General features: G+C 37.0%; 1 long non-coding RNA gene across 2 annotated transcripts in view; it reads right to left on the bottom strand.

Moving 5' to 3' along the window:
* Positions 1–1332: 1332 nt before the first annotated feature.
* LOC127692769 (uncharacterized) overlaps positions 1333–14980 on the bottom strand; it is a 59159-nt gene continuing 45511 nt past the window's right edge. For both annotated transcript variants that reach the window (XR_007979520.1, XR_007979521.1), the window contains 2 exons: positions 4197–4374; positions 1333–3562 (listed from right to left, as the gene is read on the bottom strand). This is a non-coding gene — a long non-coding RNA (uncharacterized LOC127692769). The remainder of the gene's footprint in view (positions 3563–4196; positions 4375–14980) is intronic.

The following is a 14980-nucleotide window of genomic DNA, read 5'->3' as shown; positions in this document are numbered from 1 at the left end:
GTTTCTTTTCCCACTTCTTTCCTTTGGCTTTTGCTGTATAGATAATTTACTATGTTTTTCTCACTGAAAATGTGCTTGAGATTTTAGGTTTTCCTCTTTTAGGAAAGTTACAACTTCTACAATTAAATGAATGTTAAGATGTCTCTTTAAGGCTCTACTAACTGCTGAGTAAGACAGATGCAGATACTTACAGCCAACCAACCATTAGACTGAGGTTGGGGACCCATTAGATAGGGGAAGGACTGAGGGAGCTGAAGGGATGACAACCCCATAGGCAGACCAACAATATCAACCAACCAGACCTCTGGAAATTCCCAGAGACTAAGTCACCATCATATACAAGCATATACAGGAGCTGCTTGAAGGCTCCAGGCACTTATGTACCTAGCAGAGGACTGCATTGTCTGGTTTCAGGATGCACCTAATCCTGTAGAGACTTGAGGCTCCAGATGAGGTATGCCCAGGAGGAGAGGGGAAGCACCCTTCCAGAGGTAAAGGGAAGAGGTAATGGGATGAAGAACTGTGGGAGGGGGAGCTGGGAAGGGGGGCAACTTCTGATAGTAAACAAATAAAATAATTATTGTTTTAAGAAAATATGTCTCTTTAAAGCTCTTTGCAGAGTTGTAGGAAAAGATCCTTCTGTGAAATTCTTTTCATTTAGCTCTATATTTCTATGTTCTTTTGTCCTACAAGATACTAGTTTGCTTTTAATTTTATTAGAATATTTTATATTTTAGTGGAGGGTTTTTCTTTGTTCTGGTGTTTGATGTTTTAAGAACAATGTTGGTAAGAGCTAGTTGGAGATTATTTTTAATGCTATATGTAAGTATGCATTAGACATGTCCAGGGAAAGGGTTATCATATGATATCATATTATTATGTCATAAGTGGTAAGCTATTATAATTTAACTCTCAAGAACACTTTAGATATAAACTGTGTCTTCTGCCTAGAAAGATAAAGTGCAGGTATGTGTACAGGAAAGTGACATTTAACTGTGAGAGGAGACCATCTTGGCTAGAAGGTCTGGTGGTCAGAGTGTACTTTGCATAGCATGCTGTTGTGTCTTGTTCTCTGTTTTACTGTTTCATCTGCAGAGGAGGCTTTTGTTCCTTCATGTTTTAAGCAAAAAATGTATGATATTACAAATGTCTTGGACATACTTTCTCACCCAGCCAATCTTTCCCATCGATTAAGAAGCTCAGGAGATTTTTCCATTCCTGTCACAGTTTATCTCTACAGTAGTTTTGAGAGCTACATTATGATGGCTTCCCATTTATGAGATGACAGTATGATATCATATGATAATACTTTCCCTGGCCATGTCTAATGTTTACTGTTTTTAAGAACATATTTTCCTAGTTCTATTTTTTATTGATAGCCATTTTCTGATTTCACCTAAGATGGATTTTTTTTAACTGCAAATGTTTTCTTTCTGGAAAAAAAAGAAGCAGTTGTAGGTGCTTTTACTTCACCATCTTTAAACATAATCTCTGGATTATGCTGAGCTGTAACTCCTTTGAAATTCAGGTGAGCTATTTACTACCTGTACTAATAAATGTTTGGAAAGGTGTTTTCAGTAGAGAGAAAGAACGCAAAAACTCTGACTTCAACAATGTTCCACATCATTTAAGAATAACATGTTCAGCCGGGTGGTGGTGGCGCATGCCTGTAATCCCAGCACTCTGGGAGGCAGAGACAGATGAATTTTTGAGTTTGAGGCCAGCCTGGTCTACAGAATGAGTTTCAGGACAGCCAGGGCTATACAGAGTAACCCTGTTTCAAAAAAAAGGAATAACATGTTTGAGAAAGAAATTGATAAATTATATGTGAAACTATGAACACTCAACTTCAAAATTATTTCTCATTCAATTATTAGATGTATTAACAGCTTATATCACTTCAAAAAATTAAATGTAACCTCCCGTTGGCAGACTACTTTAGAAAAATTGAAAAATGAGTAAGCATTCTGTAGCGGGAAATATTTTAAAAAATGGTACCACCCTACCACACCTCTGCACCAAGACCTAGAGGGTCCTGCGCAGGGCGGCTCTCACTGTCTCCACTGAGCCAATCTCAGCTCTCACAGCGTCCCAGCTGTGTTTCCTCTCTGCCATAGACTCTGTAAATGGTGGGAGTCCCGTGCTCCTGCCCAGCACCTACTCATTCCAAGTATCCAGTAAAGCATGACTCTTAAGCTTGAATAGTTAACCAAATGTATTTATGTATATGAAACTCCCAATTTCATAATGCCAATTTATAATGATAAAGTCTTATACCAATATTTCTAACCTCTCCAAAACACCAGAATATATCTGAAACCATCTGGATATCCACATCTCTCCCTGTTCTGCTCATGGGGTCCTCTGCCCCCCTCTCTCCACCTAGCTCCTCCCCCTCTTCTCTCCCCTCCAATCACTGGCCTCTCACTGCCTCAATGTGAATGAATAGGAAATATCTTGCAACAGTTTTCTTATTGGGCACTATCAAACTATTAGTCTAATTACTGTCCCTCTCCTGGGACTGTCTTACTCAAAACCTTTGATTCAGAAAAGCATTTCTCACTATTATATATAGCCCAAATATCATGATTTTTATTTTTCAAAAACAAAACAATGAACAGCAACAACAAAGGCCATTTTGCTTATGTTTTTTGTATTTAGCGTTTTGATTATTAACCCTTGCCCATGTGCAGGAAATAATCAAGAACCCTGGTGTCTAAGGGTTCTACCTTCACGAGGTATTTGAAAATAAAATAAAAAAGATACTAGTAAACTAGGAAAATGAGAATAAAAGTGTGAAGTATCAGCAATAGTTAACATAGCCTTACATTGTAATTTACTAAATTATTACTAACCTCATATTACATTTGCTATAGCTAGTTGTATAATTGTTGCTTCTATAATGGTCTCGTATCTTTATACTTTATGTGTTAATGTGTACTTAATGAGTTAATCTCAGGTTGTCATCATGTAAAGTAGATGAAAGGAAAACTCTTATGTCCATGCCTTTAAAAGAAAGAGAAGAAAAGGAAGAGTGATCAATAAGGAAGAAAGAAAGGAATTAAGGAATTAAGGAAGGAAGGAAGGAAGGAAGGAAGGAAGGAAGGAAGGAAGGAAGAATGAAAAAAACCTTCTATATGCTTCATCTGGAGCTCTACATAGGCTAGAAACCAAATCCCATCATTCAGGAATAGTTTATAGCCCACCTGAAGAAATAGATACAGGTTTATAAAAGCTTTTTCCAAACTGGGATTATACACTTCTTTGAAAAAGTGCTTTGGTGACCTAAGGGGTCGTTACTGGATTTCTTCCTGCCAAACCGTCCGCTGAATGGATTTAAAGGTCAGCATCACCCAGGCACTTCACTTCTTCATCTTTATCAAGCAGAAAGTCACAGTAAAAGGATCCAACGGGGTTTTAAATATATCTATTGTAACCACTGCCAAACCTTATCTTCAGATGAGCTGTGTGGAACCGCATCAGAGTGGGTTGCCACGGCCATTTTGATAGTCATTGCCTTGATTCTGGATCTTGATATTTTAGCACTAAAATCTCTACTTTTCTGTAAAAAGAAAAAAAGAAAGATAACTAGCGAGGAAAAACATTTGGAAAGAAAATATGCCCAAGGAAAATGCTACCCATGGCCTTAGCAGTGACCCAGTCACATCTCCTTTGTCTTCTTAACAGGGAGCAATTATCAGGGAGCAGATAGCAAGTACACTGTATATGCCTAGGTGGATATTGCCACAAGTGCTTCACTCATCTTGATGAATAGGAGAACTAACTCTTTGCTATGGAACTAGGGAAACAGAGATCCTGAGATCAGAGGTGACAGCTGCTTTGTTTTCTCTTTTTGCATTCAATAAATATAACTGAAGGACACAGCAATGACCAGAACAAAAAGTGATCGTGAGCTTCCCTGAGCTTACTGAATCTCCCATTTTCTTTTCTCCTTCTACAATGACATCATTTTCTTTTTTCAAATTCTAGCAGCCACAAAGGAAGCAAAAGTAATAACACAGCTTTGGTGGACAAACAATTTGTTATTAAAATTTGTAGTCCAGTCAAATGATTTTTTACAGAAAATCAAAATAGGGACCAGGATCCCAAAATTTTGAAATGTAGAGTTCTGATGGGTTTGCTGGTTTGTTTTTTTAAATACAGGTTTTATACCTTCTCCTAAATTATACACTGACCTGTGAAGTGCTTTTCTGTTGATGTGATGAAGCACCGTTACCATGGCAACTTATGGAAGGAAGGGCTTATGCTGGGCTACTGGTTCCATAGGGATGACTATATCACTGTCTTAGTAGGAAGGTGTAACAGCAGGCAGGCATAGTGGCCAGAGCAGCAGCTGACAGGGCACATTCCAAACTATAAGCAGAAGGCAGAGAGGTCTTAGAATAGCCTGCATCTCTCAAACCCTGCCCAGGGGCATTCTTCCTTCACCCAGCCCACACTTATTCAGCCTCCTCAAACAGCCACCACCTGAGGACCAAGTCTCTGAATGATCGAGACTATGGTCAACATCTATTCAAACCACTGTAGCTACACAGTAGTGCAGATTCCTTTCTGCATCTGTTTATATTTATTTCCATGACCCATCTCACGCCATCAAAGAATCTCTTGGAAGCTACAAAGACACATAAAATGCAAATCAAAATTAAGTAAATACATGGACTAATGTAAAAGTACAGCTAGGCTAAGTATAGGGGTGCATGCCTGTAATACCAGCACCTGGGAGGCCGCAGCAGGCTGATACAGTGCAAGTGGAAGGTTGTCTTGGCATTCACGATAAGATCCTGTGTTTAAAACAAACAAAAACCAACAAACAAGGGAGCTGGAGCCATGTTGGCTGGTCACTAGAAGTTAAACTACCACAGCTCCCATTAACTTACAGGTTTGTGAGTGAGAGAAACATGTTTGCTTGCTTAAACTCTTCCTGTGGTTAGCCATCAATAGAATGATTCAAACTAGGAATGCTCCTGTAGTCTCTGCTGCTCTGCAGTGTAAAGTCATAACTTTGTCATCACACAATGTAAATGACATAGAAAGTGTCTATCCTTTCTTCTTGGGAATTTCAATCCACAGTCTATGGAGAGTCAAGTAGCATCCTATTCTCTTGGCCACTATCTTAGTCAACATAAAGAAATGAAATAAAAGTAATTAGGAAAACTCTAGATGGTAAGTTAAGAAGGAATGGGTGTATAATTATATGTGGAAGGAATGAGAGAGTTAAGACAAGGAGAAAGAAAGCAAGAAAAAACGATATTAAAAGTATGAATAATTTAGCTTATTCAGCTGAGAAATCAAATCCAAGCACAAACATCATTCCTTAATAATATAAGCCAATGTTTGTTGACAAAATCATAGAACTAAATAACCGGTTATTAAATAAAAGTCAAGAGTGTCAAAAGTATATACATTTTAAGCATGTAGGAATGGTAATAATTTTTTAATTACCTTAAGAAAAAGCAATAATAAAAGATGAGAGAAAACCATAAATTAGTCTTTAATGCTAGGAACTTCAAATTGAAGGTTTTCTTCAATTTACCTTGCACCGTATATATATATATATATATATGAGAAATTATAGTTTTGCTACTATCAGCAATATAGCAACATTGTTTCAAAACTCAGAAGGAAAATAATCCCATTTTGCAGGAATATTAAACAATGATAAATGGAGAACTCACATGTTAAAAATATTCCTTTAAAAATAGCTGTTAGGGCTGAGAAAATGACCCAGGAAGTAAAGTACTTATGGTTCAAGCCTGATATCCTGAGTTTAAAATCCCCAAATCCACAATAAAGCTAAAGTAGTAGAGGCATCTGTAATATTGGTGCAAACCTACAAGGAGATGGGCAGCAGAGAGGCATGGCGGTCCTAGGAAGCTAGCAGGGTATCTAATCTCACGCCCACATCAATGGACAAGAGAAACCCCAACTGTAACAAGGTACATAGAGTAAATGAGAAGAGAAGTTGACCTCTGACTCCCATACCCACAAACATACACATACATGTTGTCCTTGCTGTGAGCGATGGGGGCGGTTGATTCTCTGGAAACACCAGGCCTAGCAAAACATGGATCCATGTGAAGCAAGAAAGATATGGCTGGCGAGATGGCTCAGCAGTTAAGAGCACTGACTGCTCTTCCGAAGGTCCTGAGTTCAAATCCCAGCAACTACGTGGTGGCTCATAAGCATCTAAAATGAGGTCTGATGCCCTCTTCTGGGGTGCCTGATGACAGCTGCAGTGTACTCACATATTTATAAATACATCTTTTTTAAAAAAAATAGTGTTTAAAAAAAAGAAAGAAATATGGTTCAATATGTCTCCATAGCCCATGCTGGTTTATACTTCAAGGCCTGACATTGAACTGTTCCTTTTAAACATGTTTAAGTGCATCACAATTATGGAAACAAAAGCTGTCAGCCTATACTTAACCAAATCCAGTGTGTAAGAAGCTTAAGGATGTTTACAATGAAACTCATAACAAAGAACATATGACTTCTTCCATAAATACGTGTTCTAGTGACTTGGAAACAATGCTAAAGATAAGGATAAAGCATACTAGTGTGAGGTATCTATAGTCTAACCCTGCAGATAGTGCAGAGGTTCCTTAGGTTATTGTAACGTACATGTGACATCTCCCATTAGGATGGGTTCTATTGACTAAGAAACAATGTTCAAAATAAAGTTCTGGGGAGGAGGAATCTTTATTAAGCATAAAAATCTGGGAGATTCAGGTGTAGCCTGACCCTACATCTAGCATAGCTCACCAGGCTATTAATCATATCCATTCTCAATACTCTGGGCAGAAAACAAGGATGCATGTCTTCCATTGAAAAGAAAACCCTGCATGTTTAACATTGCTAATGTCCCTGGTACTTATCTGTGAGCAGAAGGGCATCATGTCCTCTCCAAGCTAAACATGCAAAACATATATATCATATACACAAAATATGCAGGAAGAAAAATGAAAATGTCTTTTAATGAAAATATTTTGCAATCTGAGTGAAAACATCATAGTTACAAAATGGCGTCATCTTGTACTGCTTGAGGACCATCTGCAGTGTTTCATTTGTGGGAACAGAATCTTACTCAGACTCATAACGTTTTCGCATGGACTCTTACATAATTCCTCTAAAACATGTTTAGACTTTTCAGTATATTAATTAATAATTTAAAAAAATAAGCAGAACACAGAAATATTCAGATGGAAGTTCAAAATCATATAACCAGCATTTATGTTTTGTGTGCTAAAGTTTTCCTCATCATTTTGTGTGTATCATCACTACTTTCTAAATGTAATAAAACTTGGGAACCATTGCTTTTTTGCAAATAACAGTCTCTTTGAGATTGGATTAGTATTCTGTAAGTTTTCTATTGCTTTTGGAACGTGGACAGTTCAAAGATATTCTTGACTTTTGATGTATCTTTCCTGTTAAGGGAAAGGCCATATCTGAAGTTTGTGCGAGGAGAGAGGAAAACGCACAGAAGATTTCTCTGCCAGCGTAATTATTGAGAAATGCATGAGTGCTAAAGCTTAGAGAATGACTGGACCATTGGAGTTGTTTGTCAATGTTGTGAAAAAGTATAATGTTTGCTTTGATCTTCAGGTGAGAAATGGTCTTGAATCCTGCAAAAGGGGCTGCAAGAAAAATTCAAAGGTCCTTGAACTAAATTGTCACCAGTGGAAATGAATCATAATTTTTAATATCTTTAAAGATGCTTTGTAGGAAATTTACAGGAGAGGCCAAGAAAAAGTCTATCTCTAACTTGCATACTTAAATGTACTATTTAAAAGTTCACTGCCAATCTCTGTTTCTATCTATAGTAGAGAAAAAAATCACGACTTGCTGACCTTCATGAACATTAGTGTTTAACACCTGAATTACCCAGAGAACAGTTGTAAATAATCTTTAATTGGGATCAGCTACTGAAAACTGGGACATTAATTAGCTCTTGTTGCACATTTACTTCTGGTTCCTAAAGAAAATATTTTGGGGGTAGTGAGATGACTCAGTAGTTAAGAGCACTGACTGTTCTCCTGTAGGTCCTGAGTTCAAATCCCACAACCACACAGTGGCTCACAACCATTCCTAATGAGATCTGATGCCCTCTTTTGGTGTGTTTAAAAATGGCTACAGTGTACTTACATACAATAAAAAAATAATTGTTTAAAAAAACATTTTAAAAAAGTAAATATTCCTATTTATTTTAAAAATGTAAATAATACTGAAAATTAAATATGAAATTGTAAAGCCTTCTTTCCAAGGCCACTGTGTTAAAATTAACTGAATACCCAGACTGACCAAAGGGCACAGAGACAGTATCCAAATTAACAAAATTAGAAATGAAAAGGGGGATATAACAACAGAAACTGAGGAAATTCAAAAAACATCAGATCCTACTACAAAAACCTATATTCAACACAACTGGAGAATCTGGAGGAAATGGACAATTTCTTAGACAGGTACCCAATACCAAAATTAAATCAGGACCAAATAGATCATCTAAACAGTCCCATAACCCCTAAAAAAATAGAAGTGGTCATAGAAAGTCTTCCAACCAAAAAAGCACAGGAACAGATGGTTTCAGTGCAGAATTCTATCAGACCTTCAAAGAAGATCTAACACCAATACTCTTCAAACTATTCCACAAAATATAAACAGAAGGAAAACTACCCAATTCCTTCTACGAAGCCACAATTACACTGATACCAAAACCACATAAAGATCCAACAAAGAAAGAGAACTTCAGACCAATTTCTCTTATGAACATCAATGCAAAAATACTCAATAAAATTCTTGCCAACCAAATCCAAGAACACATAAAAACAGTCATCCACCATGATCAAGTAGGCTTTATGCCAGGGATGCAGTGATGGTTCAATATACAGAAATCCATCAATGCAATCCACTACATAAACAAACTCAAAGAAAAAAAACGACATGGTCATTTCATTGGATGTTGAAAATGTATTTGACAAAATTCACCATCCTTTCACGCTTAAAGTCTTGGAAAGAACAGGAATTCAAGGCCCATACCTAAACATAATAAAAGCAATATACAGCAAACCGGTAGCCAGCATCAAACTAAATGGAGAGAAACTTGAAACAATCCCACTGAAATCAGGGACTACACAAGGCTTCCCCCTCTCTCCTTATCTTTTCAATATTGTACTTGAGGTACTAGCTAGGGCACTTAGACAACATAAGAAGGTCAAAGGAATACAAATTGGAAAGGAAGAAGTCAAACTACCACTATTTGCAGATGATATGATACTCTACCTAAGTGACCAAAAATCTCCACCAGAGAACTCCTACAGCTGATAAACAACTTCAGCAAAGTGGCAGGTTATAAAAATCAACTCAAGCAAATCAGTAGCCTTCCTATACTCAAAGGATAAGCAGGCTGAGAAAGAAATTAGGAAAATGACCCCCTTCACAATAGCCACAAACAGTATAAAGTATCTTGGGGTGACTCTTACCAAACATGTGAAAGATCTTTACGACAAGAACTTCAAGTCTCTGAAGAAGGAAATGGAAGAAGACCTCAAAAAATGGGAAAACCTCCCATGCTCATGGATCGCCAGAATCAATATAGTTAAAAATATAGTGAGGTAACGCAGACTCAAAAGGTGACTCATGGTATGCACTCACTAATAAGTGGATATTAACCTAGAAAACTGGAATACCCCAAACATAATGCACGCATCACATGATGTCCAAGAAGAATGGAGGAGTGGCGCCTGGTTATGGAAAGATTCAGTGTAGCAGTATAGGGCAAAACCAGAACAGGGAAGTGGGAAGGGGTAGAGAGGGGGACGGGGGAGGGAAGAGGGCTTATGGGACTTTGGGGGAGTGGGAAGCTAGAAAAGGGGAAATCATTTGAAATGTAAATAAAAATATATCGAATAATAAAAAAATGAAACAAAAGAAAAACAAAGTGATTTCCAAGGGAAAAAAATTACCCAAATTCCATCTTTGCATTTCTCCTTACCACAGTTCTCACAACCACAGAAAGATCTTTGCACACAGGGATGGGTATATGGATGCATGGTTACATAGGCTTGATTTATTTTGAGGAAATGATAACATGCATGCTATTTTAGATAATGGATAATTCGGTTATTCAGAAGACAACACGCTGCTAAATTTAAGGAGAAAAAAATGAGAGCATCAGGTGGCCGAGAAGATAGCTGGGTAACAGAGGATCGATAAGGGTATGGGAGCTGAGAAAATGGAAGTGGGTGCAAGAATATTTTATCAGAGTCAGTTTTTCAGTTGCCTGATCCAGTGTTAACCCTCTTTGGTCTCATTTCTATATGTAAGTGCTATTTGTCCTGCGAACAGTATAGGATTTTATTTTTATATAGCTCAAAGGTAAGGCATTTGCTTGTTCTATTAGTAGTTCTCCATGCACCTGGATTCAGGGTGACTCACCCTTCTTTCCACAGTGAACCCCAGGTCCCTGCATATCTGTTCACTTTTTGTTTAACTGGTTGGTCTACATCATTAGTTGAGCATTTTAATTTTGTTCTCAAAACAGCTTGTAGACATTGCATTGTCTCTGTTGTTGTTGTTGTTGAGCATATGTGTCTATAATCATAAAACATAAATGCCTTATCCATGTATAATGGTTATAGAATTTTCGGTTCATTTCCCCATAAGGAGATACAGTCTCAATCTTTTCTCCTTTTAGTATTGGAAGTGAATGATATTCTTCTTTTACTTCGTGTTTCCTGGGACCTTGTGGGTCCTGGTGTTCAATTGGTTCTATGGGCTGTATGAACATTGAGCATTAAATAAGAGGTTATCTTGAAATGTTTCGTTTCATTCTTTATTTGGGAATGATCACAGGTTTAAAATACAATCCCTACACATGCACTGTCTCTAACTTTTGGGCATGAATTCTATTTTTGGTTTATTCCCTTCAGATCACTTTCATATCTACTTGCTTCTGTCTAATCCTTTTACTCCTTTGTATTAATAAAAAACTAAAGCTCACTGTGTAAACCCCACCAGTGTCCTCCATAGAACTTATTTGGCTTTCCATTCAGCCAGACTTACGCATCATGCACAGCTATATAAAATGATTTGGGTTCTCAATGTTTGCTTGCAAGTCTTTAATTTTGGTTTTACACGGTTGTTTCACTTTGCCATTGAGTTTGTTTTATACAAGTACTATTATCAGCACAGTATTTTGTAATGTAACTGTGGAGCTCTGCTTTGTTTCTCTACTGTTGGAACCTTAGCCATCCTTTCTTCCTCTGTTTTCGTTCTGTCCTGCAGGGAGCTCTGTGGAGTGTTTCTGTCTGCTCTAGAGAACTATGGGCGGCATGTTTACTTTCTTCCTGTGCATCTCAGACTAATTGTCTTTCAAAGCTATGGTCAGAATGCGCTCTGTCTCTGTGTATCTGATTCATTTCTATCTCCAGCTGTGTTTCTCACTAACCTTATCTTTTATTTGACTGTTGTGTTCATCTATCTTACATGAATATTGTTAGAAAATATTTTCAGTGCTTAAATTCTTTCTACTCATTTTATTTGGTGAAGAAAATCCTGATATATGAACTTCTTTGCCACATTAACACAAAAGGTTCTATGTTGGTAGTCTAGGTTCTGTGTACATGATTTACAATGATTTCCCACAGGTAACACTTAGTTTCATGAGTATAAAGTTCTGTTGGTTGAGTCAGGTCATCAATTTTTAATAATTGTAAAATCTCTCTCATGTTTAGGAATAGTGGTAGTCATAGCACTCAAGAAGTTCATTAATAATGATTCAGTGACAGAATCATTCTACAGAATGAGTTCCTAAGTCAAAAAGTAAAGCATCAATCATTCATTATGGGAATATACTATGCTGCATTAGGGTGGTCTTTAAATATATCTGAAGTTTTTCTCTTTATTTTATGGAAATAAAGTACCTTTGTAAACTTTCAGCACAGTAAACAGATCCTATCATGCACTTCTATTTTTTTTATTAGATCTTTTCTTTCTTTACATTTCAAATGTTATCACCCTTTCCTGGTTTCCCCTCCAAAAAAAAAAAAAAAAAAACCCTATCCCATCTCCACCTCCCCCTGCTCACCAACCCACCCACTCCCACTTCTCTGTCCTGGCATACGCCTGGGCATCAAGCCTTCTCGGGACCAAGGGCCTCTCCTCCCATTGATGTCCAACAAGGCCATCCTCTGCTGCATATGCAGCTGGAACCATGGGTCCCTCCATGTGTAGTCTTTGGTTGGTGGTTTAGTTCCTGGGAGTTCTGGGCGTTGGTTCATATTGTTGTTCCTCCTATGGGGGCTGCAAACTGCTTCAGCTCTTTTGGTCCTTTCTCTAGCTCCTCCTTTGGGGACCCTGTGCTCAGTCCAATGGTTGGCTGAGAGCACCCACCTCTGTATTTGTCAGGTACTGGCAGAGCCTTTCAGGAGACAGCTATATAAGGCTCCTGTCAGCAAGCACTTGTGGGCATCCACAATAGTGTCTGGGTTTGGTGTCTCTTTATGAGATGGATCCCAAGGTGGGGCAGTCTCTGAATGGTTATCATGCACTCCTTAATCTCATAGAGACAGTTATTTTTCTCCAGTTGTCAAACAACAAAAACCTAAGAACTTAATTTTCATTTATTAAGGAAATGACATCTTTTGCTTTTAAGATCGCACAGGTACTATCTCTTGATGAATTACTTGCTTCAACCTTGGTCATTTTAATTTATTGCTGCAGGTGTTTAAACCCTTGCACTTTAATGAGGTTGTTATTTTATACATCCACTAAAAGTTATTTTTAACTCCTCTTAGAGATTTTCAAATGATATATTATATACTTATTCATTAAAAATATATCTTAATTATGAATACTTAGACTAATCTAGTTATTTAGTGATAGCACTGAATACTGTAAAACTAATGTTTGTTATTTGTATCTTTTATTCTTAATAAATATCACAGGATTTTTAAGAGGCTAGAAATAAGTATACAGTAAAATTATCATAAATTGAATATATTATTCAGTTAACAATACATTTATTCAATAATTTAATTAAAAGAACAGTAATGGATATTTATTAAAATACTCAAATTTTATCATAAACATTAAGGAAAACATTGCCAATACACACACAACAACATGCCTATCATTCAAGATTATAAATAGAAAGTTTACTTGTCAAAAGTTCTCAGAGGACACATGAGCTTGCCTCTTTCAGAGGCTAAAAAGGAAATTTTGCTTTCATTATACATTTTGATATAAAATTTTAAAATATTTTTATGATGTAAGCAACTAGAAAAAACTATATGAACATCTTCCATTGCTTTTACTGTTGTCAATATATTTTTTCCTAGAAACCTGTAGCCTTCAGTTCTGCCCACACAACAAGTACAGGGTTTCAAAAATGAAGTAACAATTTTACTGGAAGTGAATTGATGCTGTCAGCGAATCATGTTAAGTTTGTTAGAATTTTATCTAAGGTAGAAAATGTTGGCTCTACATATAGAATACCAAGTTTCTTCTTTAGACTCTGTGGATCTTGTTACCTCCGTGATTGGAATGTTAAATAGTAAGCCACGTGCACTTCTCAGAAGAAGTCTTTACTGACCAGCTCTGATGTTTGTCTCCATACATGACACAATGACTAGAATTAAGTTCATGTATTCAGGACTCCAAAATCTTCCTCCAGGGAATCTTACTCATTAAAGTTTGTAATATATTTTTATCCACAGGCAAAGTTTTAATCTTTCATTTAATCATGATTGGCTGTAGCAGAACAAATTATGATGTATATTTGTATAATAATATCTGACAAAGAGAAAACATTTTGAAGAAAAAGCAATTAAGATATATCATAGTTGAGTGTAAACTTAATAACCTGCATTGTCTCCAAAACATTGGAGAGCCTGATATTTAATAACCATGGGTTTGAAATAAATGAATGCTCTCATTCATATTTTTTTTTGCAAAGCATTTTAAATGCCTTTCATTCTCTGCTGCTTTTTACCTTCTGAAGTGAAACTGAAACAGTTTTCATTAGTGGAAATAATATAAAATATTATTAAGTAGAGCAACTGTCAGCAATGGGGAAATGGGCTAGAATCATAAATATATTTCGATTCTTGGTTCATTTTCTGTTTTTATTTTCTCTCTCACTCTGTGTGTGTCCAGTCCGTCTCTCCTCTCTCTGTCTCTCCCCATCCGCCTGTCTCTCTCCCTTTCTCTTTTTTCCTCTCCTTCTCCCCTTTCCACTCCTGCATCTGTGTTTGAGAGTGTGTGTGTTTGTGTGTGTGTGTGTGTGTGTGTGTGTGTGTGTGTGCATGCAGAGGTTCTTGCCAGACTAGATTTTATTAAATTAAGAATTACCTTAACTTTCAGATCCTGTTTTCCATTTTAAATGCTCAGATTGTATAAATGTGCCAACACACCCAGTTTAGTTGTCAGGGACTGAACCTAGGGTCTTTGTGAATATGGGGCACACATTTTCCTAGTGCATGAGATGAGTTGCATCTCAGCCCAAATTCTTCAATGATGTTTCAATATGTTGATTTTAAGCACTCGTGGGAGGGAGGACAGGGGAAGAGAAGGGGGCTTACGGGACTATCGGGGAGTGGGGGGGGCTAGAAAAGGGGAAATCATTTGAAATGTAAATAAATTATATCAAAAAAAAAAGAAGTCACCTTTAATCACATGTATTTTGTTGGGGGTACAGTTAGGACCTGCTCAGCTCTTTGTTTCTTTTTTTATTATTATTATTATTATTATTATTATTATTATTAATTAGATGTATTCTTTATTTATATTTCAAATGATTTCCTCTTTCCTTGTCCTCCCTCTCGAAAAATCCCATAAGCCATCTCTCCTCCCCTTGTTCCTCAATCAATCCTCTCCTGCTTTCCTGTCCTGGTATTCCCCTACACTGATGCATTGAGCCTTTTGAGGGCCAAGGGCCTCTCCTCCTTTTGATGTCCAACAAGGC

This window comes from Apodemus sylvaticus, chromosome 9, assembly GCF_947179515.1.
Source record: "Apodemus sylvaticus chromosome 9, mApoSyl1.1, whole genome shotgun sequence".
NCBI lineage: Eukaryota > Metazoa > Chordata > Mammalia > Rodentia > Muridae > Apodemus > Apodemus sylvaticus.
The sequence above is the reverse complement of the archived record's forward strand: the minus strand, read 5'-3'. Positions and strand labels throughout refer to the sequence as shown.